This window comes from Eubalaena glacialis, chromosome X (assembly GCF_028564815.1).
Source record: "Eubalaena glacialis isolate mEubGla1 chromosome X, mEubGla1.1.hap2.+ XY, whole genome shotgun sequence".
In the NCBI taxonomy this organism is placed as follows: Eukaryota; Metazoa; Chordata; class Mammalia; order Artiodactyla; family Balaenidae; genus Eubalaena; species Eubalaena glacialis.
Genome location: NC_083736.1, coordinates 118820536 through 118848010, shown reverse-complemented (window position 1 = coordinate 118848010; position 27475 = coordinate 118820536). Strand labels below are relative to the sequence as shown.

The 27475-nt window shown below is 38.4% G+C and overlaps 1 protein-coding gene across 5 annotated transcripts in view; it reads left to right on the top strand.

Annotated features, from left to right (window-relative positions):
• Positions 1 to 27475, top strand: part of ENOX2 (ecto-NOX disulfide-thiol exchanger 2) — a 266757-nt gene that overhangs the window by 103332 nt on the left and 135950 nt on the right. For 4 of the 5 annotated variants that reach the window (XM_061177648.1, XM_061177647.1, XM_061177649.1 and 1 more), the window contains one exon: positions 13078 to 13221. The gene's annotated coding sequence lies outside the window, so the exon portion shown is untranslated. Of the gene's footprint in view, positions 1 to 13077; positions 13222 to 27475 lie in introns of those variants that run through there. The other variant, XM_061177643.1, reaches the window with a different exon arrangement.

Genomic DNA, 27475 nt, shown 5'->3' with positions numbered 1-27475 from the left:
TTCACACTCTGACTTTACCTGGTATAACAGCTTCCTCTATTGTTTAATCAGAATAATTGTGTTGTATGCTTGGTGCCTCTGTGGTGCCTAGAACTCTTAGGTGTTAGGAATCTGTGCAATGTTTAAGGCCTATCTCCCACAATGGAACATGACTCTAACTCCCATACAGTGCTATTTTGTTGCAGAGAAACTCTTAAGTTGAAAATGTTCACGGAATTGAATTCGGCTATGGCATTCTCTTCGACTCAATCCATCACTTCACAATCTCCTAGGAGCCCTGATTTGCTCTGTCAATTGTTTGTCTCAAAGCATCTTCCTGAAATGAATTTACTTTAAAGTTAAAGATGATTAGAGTGCTTCGTCTCCAGGAGACAATTACAATGCTATATTCTTTGGCAGGGAGAAAAACAACGTAGCATTAATTTTTTCAACCTTTCTTTGAGTATTGTTAAAATGAGAATTGTCAGCTTAATCCAAAATACGATAATAACCAAAATACAACTGCTATTAAAATGCAAGGTTTTCTAATAAGATCATTTTGAGGAGTTGTTTGGGAGGAGGAGAAAAGGGAGAAGTATGCAGGGGAAAGGGAAGGAATCTGTTAAGTATTCCTGACCTTCAAAGACACTTTCGTCAGTGAATGCTGCAAACAAAATAAACCAAGTCTGAGACCTATTATTAAAATGTTATTCTCCCTCCATAGCCCAATACTATGTTATCCTGACTCTTAGACTATTATGCTTTATTTTTTTTTTCTGGATGGATTGATATCTTTTGACAGGCTTTGTTAAGAATACATAGTAAAGGTCAAGAGTAAGCCATTTGATGGTGTTTCCTGGCAGCCTTTATCCTATGGCAAATAGAGATTGGAAGCAGTTTTCTTTTTCAGTGTAGCTTTGTGGATATGCTTCCAATGAGTTGTGCTTTTTCTCATACTGAACTCAGGATTTTCAGGACTGCGACTTAATTTTAAAATGGATCATCTCAGACTCCTCTCTTCCCCTCAACTTCCAGATTCAATCAGACACTAAATCCAGATGATTCCACTTCGTGAATATCTCTGAAATCCATTTCTTTCCATTCATTGCTACTGGTCTGAGGTTACACTACTGTCATCTCTCCACTGTGTCACTTTGGTATTGTAACTGGTCTGTCTGTCTCTGGTGCCTTCTCACCTCCTGTGTGTCCTTCATTCTGCCATAAGCATGAACTTTCTAAGGCAGATATCAGATATTGACAACCCAGAACACCTGCAAACCCATAAACATCGAGAATGAACCCTGAGGTCCTACAATAAGTGCTCTGATAAAAAGGCTCTGTATACTTCTATAGAGAGAGCTTTTGGGGAGTAGGAAACATTTCATTGAATAGGTAACATTTGAGTAGGGTTTTGAAGGTTGAATAAAAGCTTTCCAGGTGGAGAAAAGGGAAAATTGTATTTCAAGCAGAGGGAATGGTATATACAGAAGCACAGGATAGAAAGCCCAGAAATAAATCCATCCATATACCGTCATTTGATCTTCAACAAGGGTGCCAGAGTGCACAATGGGAAAAAAATAGTATGTTCAATAGATGGTGATGAGAAAATTGATATCCACATACAAAAGAATGAATTTGGACCCATATCTTACACCATACACAAAAATCAACTCAAAATGGATTAAAGATTTAAATATAAAACCTGAAACTGTAAAATACCTAGAAGAAAATCTAGGGGAAAAGCTTTATGACATTGGTCTTGGCACTGATTTCATGATATGATACCAAAAGCACAGACAATAAACAAAGGAAACAATCAACTGAGTGAAAAGTCAACCAACCTATTGAATGGGAGAAAACAAAAGAGGTTAATTTCAAAAATATATAAAGAACTTCTATAACTCAATAGAAAAAAACCCTAAAACCCAATTTTTAAAATGAGCTAAAGACTCAAATAAACATTTCTCCAAAGAAGGTATACAAATGGCCAACATGTACATGAAAAGGTGCTCAACATCACTAATCATTAGGGTAATGCAAATCAAAATTACAATGAGATATTATTTTATACCTGTGAGGATGGCTATTATAAAAAAAAACAAAGATAAGCGTTGGCAAGGATGTGGAATGATTGGAACCCTTGTACACTGTTGCAGCTGCTATGGAAAACATATGGAGGTTCCTCAGAAAATTAGAAATAGAACTACCATATGATCCAGCATCCCACTTCTGGGTATTTATCCAAATGAATTGAAATCAGTATCTTTAAAAGATATTAGCACCCCAATGTTCATTGAAGCATTATTCACAATAACCGAGATATGGAAGCAACCTAAATGTCCAACAAATGAATGAAGAAAGAAAACACAGTATATACATACAATGGAATATTATTCAACTTAAAAAAAGAAGGAAATCCTGCAATATGCAAGAACATGGATGAAGCTTGAAGATATTATGCTAAGTGAACTAAGCCAGCCACAGAAGGACAAATATTGCATGATTCCACTTGTATGAGGTATCTAAAATAGGCAAACTCATAGAATCAGAGAGTGTAATGGTAGTTACCAGTAGCTGAGTGGCAGGGGAAATGGAAAATTGCTAATCGACAAGCACAAAGTTTGAACTATGCAAGATGAATAAATGCTAGAGATCTGTTGTACAACATCATGCCTATAGTTAACAGTACTGTATTGTACACTTAAAAATTTGTTAAGAAGGTAGAGCTCATGTTAAGTGTTATTACCACAATAAAATAAAGTTTTCAAAACAGAAGTGCAGAGACATGCAAAGGCATAGCATGTTTGAGGAATTTGAGAAGTTTGGTATGAATGAAGTAAAGGATACTTGGGGGAAGTGGCAAGAGATGAAGATGCAGTAATTTGGCCCAGATTTTCTGTGTATTTATCTGCCCTCCTTTCTGGTTGCGATTTTTTTGAGGAACAAAACTGTTTCTTATCAAGTCCTGAAATCCTAGGGCCTAGGATACTGCCAAGTACACAGAATTGTTTGAATGAATTGGATGAATAAGGAGAGAGGCTGTCAATATTGTTTGATTGATTCATTCATTCCAATACGTATTGAATACTTCAATTAGACTCCAGACTGAAGCAAAATTAAGATCCTACTTATTCTTTTATACAACAACAGCAGTAAGACTTGTTTCAAACACAGATTAGTTCTTTTTTGCAGGCTTTTCCTTTATAGTCATTGTTTTCTCAAGGAGTAGATTCTAGCTTTCTCCTCAGTAGTCAGTTTGATTTCAGCCCAGGTGCCTCTCTAAAGGAGTTAATCACTTGTCAACACCCTATACTGATACTCCTGAGGTGGAATTGTTATAAAGGAAGTGTGGATCTATAAAGATGCATTAGCATATTACAGGAATCTCTGTTTTCTCCCATGTGTTTAATTTCACAGCCAACAACGGGATTGTTTGTCATACATTCTTGAAAAACTAGTTCAAATGAGGCTCAAACATTAGGAATACAGAAAGCATAACTCCAGAACATTAATGATACAGTATAGCAAAATTAATGGTGTAGGGGAAAGGAGAGAGGGTAATATTTTTGGACGTGTAAATGAAGGTTTACTGTATTTATGTAGTTCTATATTTAGGGAATGCTAAATCACAATCTCATCATTGGTTAATTAGAAAGTAATTAAAATTGTAGCACAGTGATTGGATAAATAGTTAATGAAGGCTAAATGAATGAATAAAGGAAATCTGGTGAAATTACTGTGTACATTTGGGGAAAAGCAAAGATACACGTTATTCATACAGTGTATCAGTCTTAAAGGATAACCAATATCCTTCTAGTATTAGTTGATAAAATTAATTCTCCAAAGGCCAAAAGAGTTTTAGCTCTCATTCTCCCTTCAAAGCATCCTACACGGAAATGCAGATTTATCTGACTGCTACTTCAATTTTCACTCACTTACAGCATGTGAAATTTTGCTGCACTTTGTTTACAACTTATTTACTGGCGTCTTAAGAATCTATTAAAGTAAATTAGTGTGTGTAGTAACTGTTCCTACTGAAAGAGCTGGCTCAGCCTAGGCCCCTGACCAGATCCAACTGACTAGCTAGTTGTCAAAACCGGTGGAGTGGTTTCTGCAGGGAGAACTGTGCTTGCTTTTGATAATTACCTCAGCTTTATGAAATCAATCAGCCTGAAGGGAAGACCTCATTACAGATCTGACAAGATAGACTCCAATTTCAATACCAGAACAACTCTCTGCCCTCAGGCTCTGAAATCTGCAATTATTTATTTTATTTAGACAGAGACACCCATAATATAGTACCTCTGGGCACGTTCTCAGGCAAGTATTAAACAGATAACCTAATGGTCAGTATGTTAGCAACCTGCCCCTTTCCTGTCACTCAAGTAGAAAATTGGTCAACAGGAATTGCAGCATGGCCTAGAGCCAGCTCAAAGCGGGCGCTGATGAATCACCATCTTTCTAATCCTCCACCCCCAAAGATGTGGAGAGAAAGGTAGTTGCTATAACCGTTCCCAGGGCTAAAGTAGAGGAAAATAAGACTTTCTCTGAAGACTGCCAGACTTTATCCTAAGGAAAATGATAGATCGCCTGTCTACCATCTGTCACTTTGAACTGTTCTATCAAATCAACATTTTTTGAACTTTGTTTTCATTGAGGAATGTGATTTCGCTGTGTTTCCCAAGCCTTACGTTGAACAAGGGAAAAGAGTCCTGAAGCGTTCTTCTTGAAGTTAGAAATATGTATTTTGCTTTCCTGCTCACGGAACTCAAATACCTTAACAGATTTAGTTCAGACTTCTCTCAAATAATTCACCTTTACCAGGCCTGGGAGATATCAGCCTCCTAGGAAAAACACAGAGAATATTCTGAGCATAGGAAAATATGGATTTAGAGAGAAATGGACCTTCTATATTCCATCTCAAGTGTCACTGTTAGCAGTGTTCTAATGATACAGCAACCAGCTGAAAGTGAGCACTGATTAAAGCTTTGGGAGGAGGCATTTCAGTTTTAAGGGGAAAATGTGGTTCTTTCATGTTGGAAAGTTCAAGGTGGTGACAAATATGGTCTCCTTTCCTAAAAATAGTACAAGCAAAGAGCAGTCACTGACTACTCCCAGCATTATTTACTAATGCTTTACCTTGATGGCTGTGTATTATCTGAAAAACAGGATTATAAAATGAATGCAAAGCTAACATCTTCTAAGCCATAAAAAGGATGTAGTGTGGGGGCCTAAGGAGCCACACTATTCAAATTTTCTTATTGCATTTTTGGACAAATACATATAAATCCCCAACTGAGTTAGAAGAAGGGAGCTAACACTTATTTAGTGTCTGATATATGATAGACCTTAGACATACATTCTCTCATTTAATTTTCTTCACTTCCCTATAAGGGGAGTCATAATCATTCCCATTCTGCAGTACAGAAACAGTCTCAGAGAAATCAAGTGACTTGTTTTATACCCCTTGTAAGTGGCACACCTAGTAAGTGGCAGATATGGGTTTGAATCCAGGTCTGACTCTAGAGCAACTTATAAGATTTTCTGTGATGATGGAAATACTTTATACTGTGCTGTCCAATACAGTAGCCACTAGCCACATGTGGCTACTGAGCACTTGAAATGTGGCTAGTGCAACTGAGGAACTGAACTTTTTATTTTATTTTATTTTAATTCATTTAAACTTAGATTTAAATGGCTTCATCTGTCTAATGGCTACTGTGTTGGATGGTACATCTCTAGGGATTGCCTTTTCTTGACTGTAGTTTGTAAAGCAGGAATCTGTAACCTGGTGTCCGTAGACATATTAGGAGAAGATCCATATATGGGGTTTCTTTTATAGTGTTTTCTTATAGAAAGGTCTTAGTCAGTAGAAGGACTGCTTTGCTTCTTGGAAAGGGAGAGTGAAGTTATGCAAAGTCATAGTCAGGGGTACAGTGCATGATAGTCTACCACCACTCCCCAAAGAGTCTTCCGGGATCCTAGGATAGAGGGGATACCAGGAATGCTGAAGGAACCCCCCCAAACCATATTTCCTTCTCCCTTCATAACAGCCCCAGCAGCAGGTTGGTTGGCATCTGGGGTGGGAAACACAACTATTATACCCAAAGTTGTAGCTGAGTTCAGTTCTATACACATGTCTGGAGTGCTTATAATATTGTACAAGGCACCACGCCAGGCATCTTGGAGGAGGAGAGATGTTTTAAAATGACTGGGACATAAAGTCTGTCCTCAGGGAGTTTACAACTTAGTGGTGATGGGCTAAGGCAGGAGGGAAGGGAGAATAAGACAAATACTCAAAGAACTATAACACAAGGCATGCTCTGAAAGGCATAGGAAAAGTACAGATTAAGATCTGAGGAAGGCCAGAATGGTGTTTATTAGTAATAGTGCTTATTAGCTGTGTGACCTTGGGAAATTTAAATTCTGTAAATTTACATTTCTTTGTTGTAAATGGGGATAATAACTAGAAAATAAAATAGTGGGATAATGAATATAAGGCAGGACGCATTCTGAACAGTCAATGAATGGTAGTTCCCCTGGTGGCCCTGCTCCACTGCTGTGTATGTATTGGGTTGGGTGGAGGTGGATAAGGGAAGGCATCATGAAGGAAATAGCATCTGAGATAAACCCTAAAGGAAAGATAGTCTTTTGAAGGCTGGAAATCAAGAAGTAAGTGGAGGAACAGCGTGAGCCAAAGCTGTGGAAGTAGGAAAGTACTGGAATGATTCAATGAATGCTAGGTAGTCCCATTTTGCTAGAGTGTCAGCTTTTTCTACCTAAAGTACGATTCCCCACACCAGCAGGATCAGCACCACCTGGGAGCTTGTTAGAAAAGCAGAACACAACCCAGACTTATTGACTCAAAATCTGCATTCTAACAAGATTCCCGGGGAACATGTGTGCACATTAAAGTTCAGGGAGTATTGAAGTAGAGCACAAGCTGGAGCATAGTAGGAGACAAGGCTCAGAATGGTGGGGCCTTATTAGGAAGGACTTGAATGCCTGACCAAGTAGTTTGGGGAGTCATTAAAAGTTGCTGTAGGATCACTGTCAATGAAAATCCACCTGTGACCTGTATCACACCTTGAAAAAGGTGACTTAAGCATCATTTTGGCTCTGAAAATTTTTATGCTCACCACCATTCAAGCAAGCTCCTTAGTAGAAGAGGACTTTGGCCCTTTTCTTTCTGATCACTTCCCCGTTCCCTTCGCTCACCCATTAATCTTTTACAGTTACCCTTGCTTCAGCTAAATCAGCTATACAGAATATTGAACCCTCAAAATTGACAAAGTAGGTTTCATTTGTTTGACATCAGCTAAGACCTGGAACTGAGAAATGTTCATTTGTTTTGGCTACTAACCCCTGTGGCTGGAGAGTGATATTGCAGTCCAACTCTTTTTAGAAATTGTAAATATTCTCTCAGAAGTAGCAGGTGGAATTGCTGGGTAGTGAGAGCTAAAAATATGGAGTCAGAGGTTTTCAGGCCAGGACTGAGGAAGGAGGAGGGGCTCCCAAGGATGGATAAATCCTACAAAAGCACCTGCCAGCACATCAAAAGCTTGGCTATTATTCTAACCCCTTACTTCAAGAGTTTTGAATTAAAAACTAATTTGGAGACCTTCTTTACCATGGAGTCCCATATCTGATTTTAAACTAAAGTCAATTGGAAAATAGGACTCGGGTTACAGAAATTTGTTTTATACACAAATAAGCTATAAAGTTCCTTTTGCCAAAAACTGGCATTCTATTTTTTCAACATGAATGTCTGTCTGGAGATTGCTGCCTTGAATTGAATTTACCAGATTTCTCAGGACCTGACCATTTTCTTTTAAAGAGAACTAATCCAGGGTAGACTTGTGTTTCTTTGTGCTAAGGTTGAACCACCTTAAGTCTGTGGGCTGCAGCTGCAAATAAGAAGTGACAGGGACCCACAGGGTCACGTTTTGGTGCTGTAACCTGGGGCAATCATTAAACGTGTTAGATTGCATCATGAAGGTTAGTCCTAATTTGACCTGATAGTAGAAAGCTCTGTAAAGTGAATTGTGGCAGTAACTATTACAGCAGCTGGGCACAAAGAGATCATTGATCTTTCACAAGAATCATGAAAATTCTTCAGTGTTTTCCTCAAAGCCCAGGAATCATTTGTGTCTGTATGGCAGACATCATTGCATGTGAACTCCTTGACCTGCAGATTGGAGGATTCATTGGGAACCACACTTCATTCTGAGATGTTTAATCCCCCGGTTCCATTGGTTAATAAATGTCATTCTCCAACGACCCCATCCTCACCCTTCCCCAATATGCATACTTTCTATAGTGGCCTCATGTGGGTTATGAAGTCAGAGAATCTGTATTTTGACATGACATGAAATAACAGCTGGTCAGCTGTCTAAACCAGTCAACCTGGTTTTAGACGAGATTACATTACCACATGGACTTTAATTGTGAACGTAAGATACAGAAATAGCAGAATTCTATAACACTAATGTTTATTATCTATTTTACTTTAACAATTCGTGCTTCCTTATAGACAAACTGTATATCTTGTGGGGTTAGGCGATGAGGGGACAAGATGGGAGGAGAAATGAATGAGCAAGGATCAAAGTTTTATTAAATTTATCCTCAGGAATAAAAGGGCAAATACTATGAGGAAATATATAGGACTTTAGAACGTTTCTTTATTCTGTTAATCGTTGGTGACTCCCTCATTTGTTTTTCTTGCAGTGATTATCAGTAGAGTCCTTAAAAAGTTAGACATCCCATGTGCTCATTTTAGGGACAATAAGCAAGTTAACAATTGAACAAAATGTATCCTACTTCACAGGCAGTCTTGGGGAGATGAAAGGAACCCTCAAAATAGAGTAAGTGGTAGTTTTAAAAAAGGTAAGGAAAGCAAGCTGAATCCCTAGGAGCATAGCAAGGAATGGTCCCCAGGCTAAGAAGTAACCCCTGGATTTAGGCCTGTCCTGAATTCTATAGATAAGATTCCTGCTTTGTATAGAAGAGTGAACTAAATAGGCTCAAAAGTTTCTTCCTAGGGAATTTCCTGGTGGTCCAGTGGTTAGGACTCCACGCTTTCACTGCTATGGGCTGCACGGCACAGAAAAAAAAAAGTTTCTTCCTAATCTAATATTTTCCTAATATCTTCCTTATCTAATAGTTCCATCATGTCTAGTAGAAAAATGGTAGAAATAGCTTCCATAAGAGATTTAAAGGTAAATTCTGTAGTTTGGGTGAGAATTAAAATATCATAATTGCTAATATTTTATATTCAAGCCATAATTGAAATTTCTGCAATAAGAATTCTTGAAATTAAAGTGGTGGTGGTTTTCCTTTTAGAATTTAGGTAGTTTTAATGGGGCTATTTTACTTAAAATGGCACTCTCAATGTGGACCACATATACATGACACAGAAAAGATCCTATAAGTACCTACTGACTTACTGGTTGATTTAGTGCTATCTTAAAGGAGGAATGAAACAATACAATAAAAGTAGCTGGGAAGCACTAGTGTCATAGAATTTTGCTATGTCTATAGCTCTTGTTTTCAAACTACAAATCTTTGGAGACTGTATTGGGTCTTGGATAATATAAAATGTGGATTTGTAGTCAATGGATCAGCTTACTGAGTGGGATGTCTCTCTCTCCTTGATATGAGGTCTTTTTCTATAAGAAACAAGGCCTGAGATGGTGTGTTGAATTATCAGGTTTTTCATATATTTGGATCATTTATGAGGTGGATACACAGAAAGTACTTGAAATCTCGGTCTTATTCAGTGCCAAACAAAAATCTGTACATTAGTACGGGGAGCAAAATACCTAAAGCCCTAAAGTTACCATCTGGGACTAAATAAAAGGGAAGAACAATTAATAGCCAAATGTCTATGACTGAATACATTTAATTCATCAGATTTTGTTCCTGGACTCCTTCAACTTTTAGAAAACAATACAAACAGCAATAAAAAGGTTCAATGATGAAAGTAGGGTATATCCTTGGATAAAGGCAAATTCAGACCAATCTCCTCACATTGTACATGAAAAATTCTAGAAATTAGAAATGGAAATTTGCAGTTAATATTTATTGAGCATCTGCTATATGCCAGATGTGATGCAGAATGTTCTACATATGTGATCTCACTTAATCCTTTAAACAGTCCCATGAGTTAGGTACTGTTATTAGCCTCCTTTTACAGATCATAGCTCTGAAGCTCTGTAATATCCTCAGTCATCAACTTAATAAGGCAGGAAAATGGACTAATGTATTATTCTGTAAAATTATCAAATGCAAAAGAAAAAAATTTCTGATTAACCATTATTAATCAGAACCTCCTAATCCCTGAGCATTCCTTTTGATAAAGATTTTACCATCCTGCAGTACAGTACTCAAATGATGGAGATGCATTTGAAATCTAATTATTTCAAGTAATGTTGATATAATCAGCATCAGAACTTTTGTCATTAATTCTTTATTCTAACTACATGAGTTAATAGAATGCATCACCTACTTCCACCCTATTGAGAATTAATTCATTTAACACTCACTATGTGCCAGGCATGGTGCTAGGCACCAGGGATACAGTTGTGGGAGAGAGAGAGAGAGAGGTCCTCCTTAGAAGAGCTGCTTACAAACTTCAAACTTATAGGGGAAAAGTTTGTTTTAATTCACTTAGAATATATATATTTTTGCTTATCTTTACAACAGCTCTGTGCAGTGTTATCATCCCCCTTTTATACATTAGGAAACTAAGACTAAGGGCGATTACGTGAATTGCCAGAAGCTACCCAGATAGTAAAGGACAGATCCAGGATTTGAACCCTGATCTGTCAGGCTTCGAAGCACATATTGTTTCCACTATACTATTACATCTTCCATGGAACTTTTTTTGGTCAGTCTGATATTGCAGAAAGAAATACCGAGAAAAGTTTTGGAATAGTACACTAATCACATTTGACTCTGTGACTACTCAGGTGCAAGAAACATCTTCATTTATAAATTATATAAAAATCTAGTCTTCTTTGAAAATAGTCTTGGTCATGATCTGAATGTTTTCTAATACATAGCTATCAGTGTTTGTTTCTTTAGTTCTAGTCATGGTAGGGATTTAATAGGACATGGATATGATACGGTGAATGGTTGACTTAAGATACAGAAGCAAGTTTTCATTCTTTCACTTACTCACTCAGATGCTGTAAAGGAAAAATGTTTGACAGGTCCCAGAAGACATTTAATGGAGGTGTTCCACGTGGAATCTGATTGCAGAAGAAATGGTATTTGTTACATGGGCTGAAAACAGCATAGAGATATTTTTTATTAAAAACAAGAACATAAAGCCATTTTGTTAGAACCTTAGCATTCATTTTACTGAAACTTGATTGACCTTTAGCTGACTGGATTCCAAATTTTCATTGACATTTTACAACATTACCTTAAGAATTGTACAGCTGTGGGCCAAAGAAAAATTGAGGGTTAAAGAGTGAGCCATAGCAGGCCAACTTGATTCCTCTTTTGATAGGGTTAGAGGACCAGTAGATAAAAGGCTTAGGAGAGATCACCTAACTTTGGACTTTAACAAAGCTTTTCATTCCACATTTCATGAAGTTTTTTTTTTTTTAAACATCTTTATTGGAGTATAATTGCTTTACAATGGTGTGTTAGTTTCTGCTTTATAACAAAGTGAATCAGCTATACATATACATATATCCCCATATCTCCTCCCTCTTGCGTCTCCCTCCCACCCTCCCTATCCCACCCTTCTAGGTGGTCACAAAGCACCCAGCTGATCTCCCTGTGCTATGTGGCTGCTTCCCACTAGCTATCTATTTTACATTTGGCAGTATATATTAGTCCATGCCACTCTCTCATTTCGTCCCAGCTTACCCTTCCCCCTCCCCGTGTCCTCAAGTCCATTCTCTACATCTGCGTCTTTATTCCTGTCCTGCCCCTAGTTCTTCAGAACCATTTTTTTTTTTTTAGATTCCATATATATGCGTTAGCATACGGTATTTGTTTTTCTCTTTCTGACTTACTTCACTCTGTATGACAGTCTCTAGGTCCATCCATCTCACTACAAATAACTCAATTTCGTTTCTTTTCATGGCTGAGTAATATTCCATTGTATATATGTGCCACATCTTCTGTATCCATTCATTGGTCAATGGACGCTTAGGTTGCTTCCATGTCCTGGCTATTGTAAATAGAGTTGCAATGAACATTGTGGTATATGACTCTTTTTGAATTACGGTTTTCTCAGGGTATATGCCCAGTAGTGGGATTGCTGGGTCATATGGTATTCATGAAGTTTTAATTGAAACACTTGAAATTCCAGATGCTGCTGCCAGAGGAGTAAGAAACTATCTCTGCTCATCCCTGGCTGAAACATATAAGACTTGGATAATAGAAAATGCCTTTTTCCATTTTATATGGTGCAGCAGCTACTAGTAAAGTGACCATGCTCTGGAATCATTTGAAGAAGATGCGATTAACACTACTCAAACTTGGGTTGTAACTCCCCATCACTCCAATTACTAAATAACCCCCTTACGAGTTCTATATCTTTTTTTTCCTTTTCTAGTTTGCTATGGAGTTATGGTTTTCTTTTTTGGAAGCCAACCTCTATATTATCGGTGGAAGTGACTTTGACACCAGGGTAGTCTAATGATTACATCTGCATCAATTCAACAACCCTTGCAATGAAAGAATGGGAAAAATGTCAGGAGATAATCTAAAAAGTACATGGTCAAGCTTTTCAAAGGAAGAGTGGGTCCATCCATAGCCACATTTAAAGAGGGTCCTATCTCTTTAAGGGAAGAGGTAGAAGATAATTGATAGCTTGTGGTCAAAAATGTTAATTTCCGAGAAACAGGAGGGATCTTACAAATGGCAGAGTCACGGTCTTATAAGAGCCTATATTTTAATTCTGTATTTATCAACAAGATCTGTAAAAAGTGCAGAGGGCAACTGGCTTTAAGGAATTCACCTGTTACTCCTGGGCTCTTAAGATTTAGAGAGTTTTCCTCTAGTGGCTCATATAATAAAATCTGGAGACATCCCAGTCCTTAATGGAGTCTGGATTTTGGCTTTCTTTTTCTTCTTTAGGGTTGAACCAGCTGCCCTTTGACCCTGCCAACAACAACGAGCCCCTGCAGTTTGGCAGTACCAGTGGCCCTCTGGTCACAGAAGGCCTCATTGAGAATGGAGGGGAGTCAAGCAAGAAAAGAAAGAGAACAAATGCTTCTTCAGGTAAGCTAGGCGATAATCCATTCTCTTAGGCCAGTGCCACTGAGTCAACATTGTCCCAGAAACTAGTATGTAGTGGGCACTGTGCTAGGATTTGTAGGAGCTACAGAAATGAGAAAGAGTCCCCTGCCCTCGAGGAACTCATGGTAGAATAGAGGGCAGAAAAAGCACATACTTGAATAACTCTAATAATAAGATAGACTATCAGCAGTGCTGTGGTAAATGTGTAAAAGGGAAAAAAACTATGGGAGCCCAAACAGGGAAAGAGTTTAATTCGGCTTTAGGCATCATGGAACACTTCACAGCAGAAGTGGCATTTGTAGCTGGCCCTTGAATGGGTAGACTTAAGACAAGAAGAGATGAGTAAAGAACATTTGGTTTAGGTATAAGGAATTACATGAGTGAATGATGTCACTATACATCTTTCTTTGTATGTACAAGTGGTGGCTACCCTCACTTGTACTCCTAATGTGGATAACTGCATACATTTGCATGTCCCCACCCCACCCCTGTTTCCCCCAGTACACACTATGCCCACATGTGTTCTATGCCCTCATAGCTCTCTTAGAACAGCTGATGAACAGATTGTCCTAAATACTGTATAACAGCCAACTGAATTTCTAGCCTCCCCTGCAATTCCCCCCATCCTTCGTGCTCCGTTGGCCCATTCTCATGTTAAATTTCTCCAGAGTGAGTGGGGAAACAATGGGAGAACCAGATCTTAACTGATCACTTAATATTTTAAAATTTCATCTCTTTGTTACTTGGCTATTCATTTGGAAATAGTATCCGTAGTCTATAGAGACTGATCTGAGATTTTAAGATGGGCCTAACAGACATGTTCATGGGGTTTTTGGTTTTGTTTTGTTCTGTTTTTTTTACTATTACTTTTACATTCAGCTTATAAAATGGAGCATGTTTACAAACATACAACATCATACCTGACTCTTAGATCATAGGTCTTTCTGCTTATGAATCAAGATATTTATTAAATACAAGTTTGGAAAACAAAAATACAGTAAGGCATTAGCTATCTGGAGCCCTCAAGAAAAGTGTGACTTTTAGATAGCTGTATTTTCTGGAGCATTGGAAAGGCATAGTATACAGCCAAGGAGCTGGACTGAGTTGTAGTCCCAGCTCTCTCTCTGTCTGTGGCCTAGGGTGTGTTCCTTAACCTCTCTGACTTTCACTTCAACTGTAAAGTTAGAAATGGTACTAAAACTTCTTAGGGTTATTAGTAGAGTTAAATGAAATTATATAGGTAAAGGGCTTAGCTTGATATCTGCACACACTTCATCACTTAAAAAATCACTTAATAAATGTTGCTATTTTGTTGTTATTATTATTATATGATAATATTATGAACTTCATTGTTGTAAGCATCAATGCACTTCACATTTTTAGGTTAACCATTATGAATACAAATCGTGTGTGTGTGTGTATGTGTGTGTGTAAACTTATCTGTCTTTTTAAGGCATAATATTCAACATAATCTAAACCCTGCTTGATCATTTAAAGGCAAAATTTTAGTCATTAGTCATTGTACTGCTCTATAATATTCTATTATAGTTTTCTGGGTTTACTAAGGAATATAGGCCTTTTAACTCTAAATTGTCCTAGACTGTGGTGGCTTTTTAGTTATTACAGCCACATCAGCCACATTTTATCCACGTCCTGTCTCCTTTCTGCAGTCTGCAGTCATTTCTAGTTTCTCTCAGTGTCCCTTCATGTAACAGCCCTTTTTCTCCTTCTACTTAGTTACAAACTTTTAAAAAAAAACAAGCAAGATCTCCAAGTTGGTGTCTCAACTTAGTATGTTAAGTAAGAGTTATTCAGCTGTGAGAGAACCTGCTATGGAGAGATATACAGGATTTAGGCATCAACTTTAAGACATCTATTTTGGCTGCTCTGAGGCCTTTTTTGATCACTTATTAGTTTTTCCACTGTGTTCATGGTAAGTGATGTGCTGGTTTAGAGTAATATCTCCTGAACATTGGTTAACTCATGAGGGTGGAGAAAGGGGGTATGTATAAATCTGAGTTGTGAACCAACTTTAAAGAATTGCAATTTTATTTCTAATGAGCATATTCAGTGAGAGCAAAGTAACTGTTGCAGGTATAGGATTTTAGCAGTAGATTATGTTAATCTATAATTAGCAGAATCAATTTGCATTCAAATAATGAATATGCCTAAGTTCTTAAGAAACAGCATGTTCTTAAAAATAGGTGAACTAGGCCCCTGGCAGGCTAAATTAGCTCCCTTGTAATCTTTTCAACACTATTTGCTTAGTGAACCCTTTCTTTGTAAGTAGTACAAAGGTAACTCCAGCCCAGGTTAAATTACCACAAACTCCAAATTAGTGTAGTCCAGATTAATGAGGTTTTACTATAAAGGGAGTCTCATAATTGTTCAGCTGACAATCTTATGGTATTATAAATGGGCAGATTGTTTTATAAAGGTATTTTTTTCCTATGCAGTTCTAGACAAAAGGAAGAGGGAAGGTATTTTGTGAGTAGGAACTTCCTTCTTCCTTTATCACCATTCCCTGCCTCTTGGTAAGGAGGAAAGCTAGGGTTAGAAGTCCTTACAGGAGCTACCAGCCATTTCAGTTGTAAGTTGAGATACTCATCCAGCCATTACATCACTCAACCCTGTGACCCCTTTGAATCGAAACCATCTCTCTCCCTCTTCTGTCACTACAAATGATGGAAGGGTCTGTGCCTGCAGCTCCAGTTCCTATACATTCTATTCTTCTTCCTTTCTCACCCCTCCTTTCTCACCTTTTTCTACAAACTGCCTCTCTCCTTTTATACGAGAATTGATCTCTTAAAGGTCACCAGCGACCTCCAAATTGTCACAGTCAGTGGCCTTTTGACAGGTCTCAACTACCTTGACCTGTTTGCTTTATTTCATGCTGTTAACAACCTCCCCTTGCTTGAATTCTTTCTACTTCTGCTTTCTTTGGCAATACACTTTGCAGATTCCTCTTCCTTTTCTGACTCCTTCAAGCATTCTATCTCCTTTTCTTCCTACCTCCACTTTAAGGGAGGATATTATTATCCACATTTATAGGTGAAAAAATAAAGGATAAATAAACTTACCCAAGGGTGAACTTTTAGCAAGTGGTTTAACTAGGCATCCAACTCCAAAGCCTTTCTCTAACTACTCTCCCAGAATTACTATGTCTGTAAATGTTAGGAATCTGGACCCATTATTAAAATGCATATTAAGCATTGTTGGCACACTAGGGAAAGCTGTGTTTGTGTGAGAATAAGGCAAGCAGAGCTTGGATTTGATCATCTCTAGGATCCCTTCAAACTCTGAGATCCCATGGTTCCTTCTTTTCAGCTTTCTTTTCTGCTACCCTCAACAAGTCTTCTATTTCAGCCAAGGTTGTCTGCTACCTCTCTCCAAATAGGCACTGGGCCTGCCTACTTCAGGACCTTGCTCATGCCATTTCCTTTGCCTAGCATGCTCGTCCTCTTCTTTCACATGTCAAAATCCTATCCAATTGGCAGCACCTAGTACAAGTCCTACCTTCTCCAGGAAGCCTTCTGGATCATCCCAGTTAGAATTGTTCACTTGTACCTCTGAAACCCCTTGGTTGTTATATTCATATGAATCACCTGACACTGATTATAGACCACCTTGAACTATTGGCTGTCTGTTCATAGTAATATGTCTTAACCTTTCAACTTAGTCATCAGCCCCTGATTGGAAGGGCCCCTGATTCATGTCTTTTGGTAGAGATACGGTGTCTTGCATACAATAGATGTTCAAGAAATATTTGTTGATTGATCACGTATCTGGCTGAAGAATTGCTTTCCCTTTGCCTTAATATTCTCTATTATTCTCTTGTCACTCCCAGGGTGGAGCTGTGCACAAAACTGGGCACTCGGTATCTAATGTTGATCAACTGACTGCCTCACTTGTCCCTAAAGGTCAGACTCCAGACATTTGTGAGATTATATCCCTAGAGCAACCACACATCGAATCTGGGTGCCTGTGAAACAAATACCTGGCCCTAATGGAATCTCTTCTTCTTAACTAGATGAAATTTCATGAGTGTCCAAGGGGAAACTGATAGGTGGAATTGGGTGTCCTGTCCCAACTCCTCTGTGAAGTAGATCCGTAACCTGGATTAGATATTACTGCAATATTTGGCCATAAACTCTTGCTATGTGGATCTGGCTGCTTTGCGGCTTTTATCTTAAGGTGAGCTCAGAATTCTTCAATGTGTTTGTTCTCAAATTTCACCTTTTCCCCATGGAAATGTTTCCTTGGTGATGCTGCAGCTGCACAAATTGTTTAAGATTGTGGTTAGTCCACTTATTCACATGATGCTCTATGGCCAAAGAGTAGAAGATTTTTAAACCCTTGTCAAATCATAGTGCCAAGTTCCTGTCCAGAAGATACCAACTGTCTCCTGGTTTGAGATCCACCTGGATTTGTAGAAACAGATACCAACCCTCTTCTCAAATACTTCCACTAAAGTGGAAGAAGCCATGAGTCAGCAAGGCCAACCAGATGATGACTAAAACCAAATGCACTGTTTCAAGCACCAACATCACGGTACTCTGGCATTCTAAGAAGGTGCCAGCTCATTGGAAGAGTGGGCAACTAACCTGGGGATAATTATGATACCAGAATGATCATCCAGATGTGGACATAGTCCTATTTCTATTGTCTTCTCTCATAGCTCTGCATTGAAAGATAGGTTTGCATTTAATTATGTGATGCCTAATACTAAGCAGTTTTGCCAAAGTTCATGTGAATAATGAATAGCTCAGTGTGAAAAGAGGGATCTTCAACCATTTTCCATTTGCAATAATGATTGAACCCCAAGAGTTCAAGTTCTCCAGGAAGACCCTTCAATTCAATAATAATTTGCATCACTATTGTGATTATTTCTTTCTCTTAACATATTTTCATATTCATTTCATTTTACAGATGAGGTACTAATAACCAGAGAGGAGAAGTAACTTTGACTGAGGTGGAATAGCATCACCAGAAATGTTAAGATATGATAAGGACCTCCAGATAATATCTAAACTTGGTCATAGGCCCCTAACTCAGTTCTCAAGGTTCCCTTTAGAATTTCTGGCAGTCAGAATGAGACTTGACAATATGAAAGACAGTGAACAGTCCCAGCACTGCCAAGACTAAATTAACAAGAGGAAGTAGCCCTGCAAAGCAGCAAGGAGAGGTTCAGTCAGACATAAGGAAGAACTATATTGGAATGAGTTATCAGGGGAAGTTGTTTAAGCCTGCTTGGAAAAGAAATATAAAAATGAGATGAACACTCATCTGCCTGGGAGTACTTTTGTTTCCTTTCTTACCTAGAAGAGGGGCAATGAACCAGGAAACTTTTTTATGACACTTACAGCCCTTTGATTTACCTTAGACTCACAGGGCTGAGACTTTTATTTCACGTGTACTTTGAAGTCCACAAATGAAAGCATTGATTGTTTTTAAAGAGAGAAAAGGCCACCATTTTATATCTTGGTGTGTGGTATTTCTAGCATGTCAGCTGAATTATTATATTGCCAAAGGCAAGAAGAGCCTATTGTTCCTTCAGATGGAATTAAATAAGAAAAAGAGTAGACTAATAGCCCTACTCAGTTTCTTTAGTCCTTTGGACATTTTTATCTGATTACAGTTTCAAAAAAATAAAACCTTATCTTGATAATGAGACGATCAAAAAAGTAAGCTGACTTCTTTCTTTCTCAGTTCTGATGGAAACTCAGTGTGAAATTTTTCATCTTAAAGGACTGTCAGGGGGAGGGGAGATTGAGGGTGGCATGGAAGAGGCAAGATAGAAAAATGCAAATATGTCTCTCTTAAGTTGCTCCAACCATTGGAATAGCTTTGGAATGATTTTGTGACTTCACTGTACCTCGTAAGTTCTTCTCTCACAGACGTGAAGTGTGAGTCAGCCTCATGTGTTGGTAATATAGAGGCAAGTGGAAGATGTTGAATCATAGTATTTTAGAGTTGGAGGCAATCTTGTCTAACTCCATCATTTTCACAAATGAAGAAACTGAAAGCCAGAGAAGGGACTTTTCTAAAGTCACATGATTAATTAGTAGCAAAACTAGAACTGATTATTACCAGATCTTTATAATCATTTCAAGTTGGCTAGGACTGTGGCATGTGATTGATTCATTTGTATTGCAGAAAGTATATCTATAACCTAGAGGAGCTGGCTTCCCCCATGCTAGTAGTATTACATGATCTATAGCAAGCTAACCCAGTGGTGTATGAGGTCCCATATCTGTTCTGCCTGCCACACAGGGGAGGGCCCTTTGATCTCAAACTAGAAAAGGAGTTTGAGTCTGGGAAACACCTATGAGGGAATTGCTTTTATAGAGCTGAACTCCAGCAGCTCAGCAAATCACAGAAGAAACTCTTTGTGACACCTGCTTACTTGGCAGGGGACAGTTTGTGTCCCCCATCCCAGCCCACCCTAAGGCCACTCCATCCAAATAGGAAAAAAATTTATAATCATGTTTTATCTGTTATTTAAACTTCGTTACATAATTTTGTCTAGAGGATCTCTTTTTTTTTTTAACATCTTTATTGGAGTATAATTGCTTTACAATGGTGTGTTAGTTTCTGCTGTATAACAAAGTGAATCAGTTATACATATACTACATATGTTCCCATATCTCTTCCCTCTTGCGTCTCCCTCCCTCCCACCCTCCCTATCCCACCCCTCTAGGTGGTCACAAAGCACCGAGCTGATCTCCCTGTGCTATGCGGCTGCTTCCCACTAGCTATCTATCTTACGTTTGGTAGTGTATATATGTCCATGCCACTCTCTCACTTTGTCCCAGCTTACCCTTCCCCCTCCCCATATCCTCAAATCCATTCTCTAGTAGGCCTGCGTCTTTATTCCCGTCCTGCCCCTAGGTTCTTTTTTTTTTCTTTTCTTTTCTTTTTTAAACATCTTTATTGGAGTATAATTGCTTTACAATGGTGTGTTAGTTTCTGCTTTATAACAAAGTGAATCAGTTATACATATACATATGTTCCCATATCTCTTCCCTCTTGCATCTCCCTCCCTCCCACCCTCCCTATCCCACCCCTCTAGGTGGTCACACAGCACCCAGCTGATCTCCCTGTGCTATGCGGCTGCTTCCCACTAGCTATCTATTTTACATTTGGTAGTGTGTATATGTCTATGCCACTCTCTCACCCTGTCACATCTTACCCCTCCCCCTCCCATATCCTCAAGTCCATTCTCTAGTAGGTCTGTGTCTTTATTCCCGTCTTGCCACTAGGTTCTTCATGACCTTTATTTTCCCTTAGATTCCATATATATGTGTTAGCATACTGTATTTATTTTTCTCTTTCTGACTTACTTCACTCTGTATGATAGACTCTAACTCCATCCACCTCATTACAAATACCTCCATTTCATTTCTTTTTATGGCTGAGTAATATTCCATTGTATATATGTGCCACATCTTCTTTATCCATTCATCCGATGATGGACACTTAGGTTGCTTCCAGGTCCTGGCTATCGTAAATAGAGTTGCAATGAACATTTTGGTACATGACTCTTTTTGAATTATGGTTTTCTCAGGGTATATGCCCAGTAGTGGGATTGCTGGGTCGTATGGTAGTTCTATTTGTAGTTTTCTAAGGAACCTCCATACTGTTCTCCATAGTGGCTGTATCAATTTACATTCCCACCAACAGTGCAAGAGTGTTCCCTTTTCTCCACACCCTCTCCAACATTTATTGTTTCTAGATTTTTTGATGATGGCCATTTTGACCGGTGTAAGATGATATCTCATTGTAGTTTTGATTTGCATTTCTCTAATGATTAATGATGTTGAGCATTCTTTCATGTGTCTGTTGGCAATCTGTATATCTTCTTTGAAGAAATGTCTATTTAGGTCTTCTGCCCATTTTTGGATTGGGTTGTTTGTTTTTTTGTTATTGAGCTGCATGAGCTGCTTGTAAATCTTGGAGATTAATCCTTTGTCAGTTGCTTCATTTGCAAATATTTTCTCCCATTCTGAGGGTTGTCTTTTGGTCTTGTTTATGGTTTCCTTTGCTATGAAATTAGAACACTCCCTGACACCATACACAAAAATAAACTCAAAATGGATTAAAGACCTAAGTGTAAGGCCAGACACTATCAAACTCTTAGAGGAAAACATAGGCAGAACACTCTATGACATAAATCACAGCAAGATCCTTTTTGACCCAGCTGCTAGAGAAATGGAAATAAAAACACAAATAAACAAATGGGACCTAATGAAACTTAAAAGCTTTTGCATAGCAAAGGAAACCATAAACAATGCCCCTAGGTTCTTCATGACCTTTTTTTTTTTTTTTTAACAGAGTGAAGTAAGTCAGAAAGAGAAAAACAAATACCGTATGCTAACACATATATATGGAATCTAGAGGATCTCTTTCAATTTCTCAGTTTTTAGGTAAAGACTTGTCTGATAAAAATCAGTTTTAGGGCAGTACAACTCAATTTCACAGTAAAAAGATTCTTAGATTTGGGGAGGTTGCTTTCCTCTCCTGTTAGCTTAGTAAAGTTATCAAAGCAACTGTTATTCTTGACTCTGAGGCCTATAAGGGCCTCCCTGGCCTCAGTAAGAGAAAGAAGCATACTCAGACATGTAGTGAAAAGAATACTGAAGACTGTGATTTTAGTACTTAATTTGCCACTTGTTATTAGTATTTTGACTCTGGGTAAATCATAGAAGCCTTTTTTTTGAGCTTCAGTTTCCACATCTGTTAAAAGGGGAAAGAGTTTTGAAAACTGTCAGATACTACTCTTATAGTTGCTGCTGCTGCTTGTTAGGTTTGAGAGTGTGAGTGCTTTTCTCCTTCCAATTCTGAGTCAAACTGAGAACAAACACAAAAAGCCATGAGGAACAAAATGTAATGTCAGCCTTATTATAAGTAAAACTGGATTGAAGAACATGGCTTGAGCCTAAGGCCTAATGAAGCTTCCTACCATCTCCAGCTCCAAATCTATGCATTGATACCCACCGATAGGGAAGATTGAGTCTGCAGAACAGACCACTTACCCTGCCAGTGTCATTGAGAGTGATGGCCTGTGTCACAATTCAGTGGAAGCTAGAACTTAAGAGCAAGGTGGGCCTGTGCTCTTAAGGAAAACAGTACCTGTGCCCTGACTAAGCTCTGTGCACTTTATAAGAGAGAAAGGGTCATGTCAACTTGAGGACATTCTGACCCAAGAGCCAGAATGCAGAGGTTAAGTCAGGAATGAGCACTTATTTTTATTCTAATCTTACAAGTCAGATAAGTTGATGCCCCTGCTGTGCCAAGGAGTAAGCAGGGGTGGAGAGAAAGCCCAGAGAAGTTTCTGTTAGTACTCTCTGTCCTCTCTCACAAGTAGAATGGATGTTCCCTCCTCCCCATGGAATGGTGCCAAGTGTGAAGAGAACCCCCACCATCCTAACATTGCTGTTTATTTGCCGATAAATATGACTTTGGATTTTTCTATCCTTAGAATTTTTTTTTAACCAGGGGAAACTAGCAATGATGGTCCATTGAGGGTACAAATAAATAGGGTTTTTCTAGAACCATGTGTTACGTTTAGATTTTTACTTCTCCATGTATAAAGTCAAGACAAATTCCAGATGGAACTCAACTTTATATCATCTGATTTTGCCTCAGAGTAGTACTTTACAGTGAGGAGATTTCATTTTCATGAACTTCAAAGACAGACACCTTTGCTGCCATTTTAGCATTGTCATTCCACATGTGATTGCAAACTCTACAAGTATTCCTTTCTCTTCCATGACACCAGAGTATAGTAATTAAAGTACTTTATTCCTACTTCTACTAGTGTGCCAGACACTGTTCTAAGTATTTCAAATGTGTTAACTTATTTGACTTTCATGGCAACTCTATGATTATCCTCATTTTACTGGTAAGGAAACTTAAATACAGAGAAGTTAAGTAATTTGTCCAAATAGTAAGTAGAGGAGATAAGATCCAAACCCAGGCAGGATAGTTCTAAAATTATTGTCAAAAATCAACTGAATCAGAATGGAAATTGAGGAAGAGCCGGGCATCAATGTTCTTTAAAAGCACTGCAAATGATTCCAATATGCAGTCAGGCTTAAGGACCAGCTCAGCTACGCATACTGCATCAGAGCAACTAGGTGTACCTAGACCACTGTGGTTCAGAATGTTGGACATTTGTAGTGCAGTAGTCCCCCCTTTTCCATAGGGTATATGTTCCAAGATCCCCCAATGGATGCCTGAAACTGTGGATAGTAGCAATCCCTATATATACTACGTTTTTTTCCCTATACATGCATACTTATGATAAAGTTTAATTTATAAATTAGGCACAGTAAGAGAATATCCGAACTGCCAGAATCACTACTCTTGCACTTTGCGGCCATTATTAAGTAAGATAAGGGTTACTTGAACACAAACACTGCTGATACCATGACAGTTGACCTGATAACCTAGGCAGCTGAGTGACTTACAGGTGGGATGCACTGGACAAAGGGATGATTCGTGTCCCAGGTGGGATAGAGCAGGACAGTGTGAAGTTTCATCACGCTACTCAGAACAGCATGCAATTTAAAACTTATGAATTGTTTATTTCTGGAATATTCCATTGAATATTTTTTGGACCACGGTTGACCTCGGGTAACTGACACCACAGAAAGCAAAACCGTGGACACTGTATTCTATGATAAAGTATGTCTAGAGTCTTCTGTTAAGAACTAAAGTGACAGTGATGCAGTAGACCAGAAGGTGACAAATAAAGTGGTTGTGTGTATGTTGACCACTCTAGCTATTTCAACACAGAAAGAAGTGACTGCCTAATTTGCAATTTTCTCTTTCTCTGCTCTGTTTCCTGATATCAATTTACTATCTATTGAAATAAAAATCCATAATGATGAAATTCCCTCTTGTAAGGGGTTGGGAGACAGTCTTGATTTTTTTTTCCAATCTCAATTTCCTTGATAATGTGAGCTATTCAATTTAAGCCATGCAGGTTGTAGTATTTCTACTGAGCAATTGCTTGTGTAATAGAATTAACTTTAAAATATTTTGCTTCTCCTACATTTGAATTTTAAGCAAAAGCAACTTTCACATGCAAGCTGTTTTATGGAATGTGCTGAGTGAGGGTTGATGAGAGTGTCACAGAAAGCCATTAGATGTGTCCAGCTGCTCAAATGGAATGTGCTATTTTGCAGGGGAGACAGGTTTCAGCAAGTGGCATTCCCTAGCTACAGTCCCTTTCTTCTGAATATTTGATTCAATAACAACAATACAGGAGCAGCAGCTTTTATTAAATATTGATTGTATGCCAACCACTATAACCAAGTGTTTTACATATGTAAACTCAAGCAAACTTCATAACAAATCTATAAAATAGGTACCATTTTCTCCTTTGTTTATAGACAACAAAACCAAAGCTTAGAAAACTTATGAAACTTTCCCAGGCTACAGCTAGTATATAGTAGAACAGGACTTAAAAAGAGGGAGGCAGGATACAGTGGTTGTTAAGAGCACGTGCTCAGAACCCTGGCTCTGACCTTAGGCAAGTTATTGAAGCGCAGTTATTGAAGTATTGAGCCTCAGTTTCCTCACCTATAATAAAGAAATAATAATACCAAGTGTACAGGTTGTTTTGGGATTAAGTTCTTTTGTTCAATGAATATTTATTGGGTATTAAGTGTGAAGCATTGTGGTAGTTTTTAAGAGTACAGCTGTAAATAAGACAAACTCCAGCCCTGGCCTTGTGATGCTCACCGTCTAGTAAGGAAGACAGTCATTAAGCAAATAATTACACAAATAATTATTTGTAATTATGCTGAGTGCTATCAAAGAGTGACTGCTTACAGTGAATACTCAGTAAATAAGAGCAAATATTTACTAAGTGGCCATTATGTGCTGGGCACTAAGCCAGGAAGAAATTGAGTGCAAATGCATAATTGGATGAAGAGTAAAGGCATTTTCATGGAATTTTATTTCAGATCAGGGTGAGGTTAATGAAGACACCTTCATTCCTCTGGACAATCAAGGAAGCTTTGGAGGGAAGGAGGTGAAATTTCAGAAGATTCTTGGTTGAGTTTCCTGGGAAGAAGAGAGATCAAGTTAAGAATGTGCCTTTCTCCAAAATTAGTTCCTGGAGATCATGCAAGTCATCTAATGTGAGGGGAATCCTCAGCCTGAGTGGCCTTTGTATCTGGCAAGATAGAGATTTTAAGAGGCTTGTGTAACAAGGAACCAGGCTTTCCCTCTGAAATGAATGCCAAGTGCTGAATTTGCTTCAGAACTTGGCATAAAGTCTGAGCAGGCAACAAGTCATAACTACGTACTGTTTTCAGATGCTGATTTAAATATCAACCCATGCAAATATAGTGGTTCTGCTGGCAAGCTGTTTTCTAATCTGGCCTTTTTTATTCCTCTCCATAATTACCCTGATCCAGGACGAACAGCCTGAGAAACATTGACTAATGCATCCTAAATTATCTCAGCAGGGTAACCACAAGATTTTAGCTTCTTTTGATTTTTGTGCCAGATCTCTGTTAAGCAGTTCTTACCAACATTAGGTGTGTACAGAGAGGTCTATAGATCTTACAGGCTGGGCTTTCTATCAATTAAGACTGTTAACCTTTGCTATGAGGTGCCACTGTGGCACCTTTCACTTTTTGTTCTTCTGTCAAACAGCCAGTCAGTTGTAGAGCTTTGTGTTGAAGCTCTGTCTGCCCAGAAGTATTCTCTCTCTTGATTGGAGTAAGTCAAGTAAAGGTAGCTAAGAAACTTGATTCTCTGCCGTTACTCTGGCCCCCTGGCAGATGATGTTAAGTGTGACTTGGGACTTGACACATCAGTAGCTAAAAGTCTGTTCTTTGTACATGGAACATGCAGTAATGGAAGAAGGTCCCATAACTACTCTCATTTCACAGATGAGGTAATGGAGATTCAGAGGCTCAATGGCTTGCCCAAGATTAGACAGCCAGTAAGCTATTCAAACCCAGATTTTCCAATAATGGGTTCTGTGCACTTTGCACCGTGCCCCACTGATTTCTAAGGTTTTTGAAGAAAGCAGCGACGTGATTTGAGCTGTACTGTCAAAAGATACTCTAACCAAAGTGTTTTTATTATAGATTTTAAAGGGGCAGAACTGGAGAGACAAGTTTGAAGACTTTTGAAATATCCCAGGGAAGTGAAATATGGGCCTGAATCAGTGTTATGGGAGTAGGGATGGAGAAGAGGGGATAGATAAAAGAAACTTAATGGACGTAAATAATACTGAACTGTTATGGCTTAAAGAGCCATAAAACCTAAAAATGAAAAAGATATGGAAATCATTGGGCCCAGTTCCCTATCTTTCAGCAGAATAAAATTATCCCTACCTTGAATTGAGTCAACTGCAATTCAGCCCAAGTGACTTGCCCAAAGTCCCAAACTAGTTTGGGCAGAAAGGAGCTAGAGCTCAGAACTCCTTCTTCCTAGTACAGTACTCTTTCCACTAAAGCATGGGGTCTCCCAAATCTGTTTTTTAGTTTGTTAATTTTTTGAAAAACATATTTTATTGATGTGCATAAAAGTGCAAAACCTTACGTGTACACCAATGAACTTTCACAAACAACACACTTATGTAACCAGCACCTAAGACAAGGCATAGACCATTTCTGGCACCCCAGAAGACCCTGGTGCCCTTTTGTAGACACTTACTTCCCCTCCAAGGATAATTTCTGCCCTGACTTGCTCTCTCTTTTTTTAATAACTGCCTGGTAGACCATGTTAGAGATTGGGAAATTTACTACTGGGATCCTCTTGTTGATCAATATTTAGATTATTCCTATCTTTTGGCTGCCACAAAAATGCTGCAAAGGACATCCATGAGCATGCTAGCCTGTACATGTGAGCAAGTGTTACTCTAGAATAGAGTCTAAGAAGTAGGATTGCAGAGTTGAAGTGTTAAGGGCTTTGTACATTTTGATGGCCAATACCATGATGACTTCTACAAAGGCTTCACCAAGTCAACACATCCAGTGTTGAGAGGGCCATTCTTTGTCTTCTTGCCAGCACACAATACCTTTAATGCTATGACTTTTTGCCCATTAGACAAGTGATGAATTGTAGCTCTTTATTGCTTTAACTTGCATTTCTTTAATAAATAGTGAGTTTGAGCATCTTTTTCAAATGTTTACTAATCCTTTATGTTTCTTTTATATATCACTTGTGATATCCTTTGCCCATTTTTCTGTGGTTATTTATCTTTAAA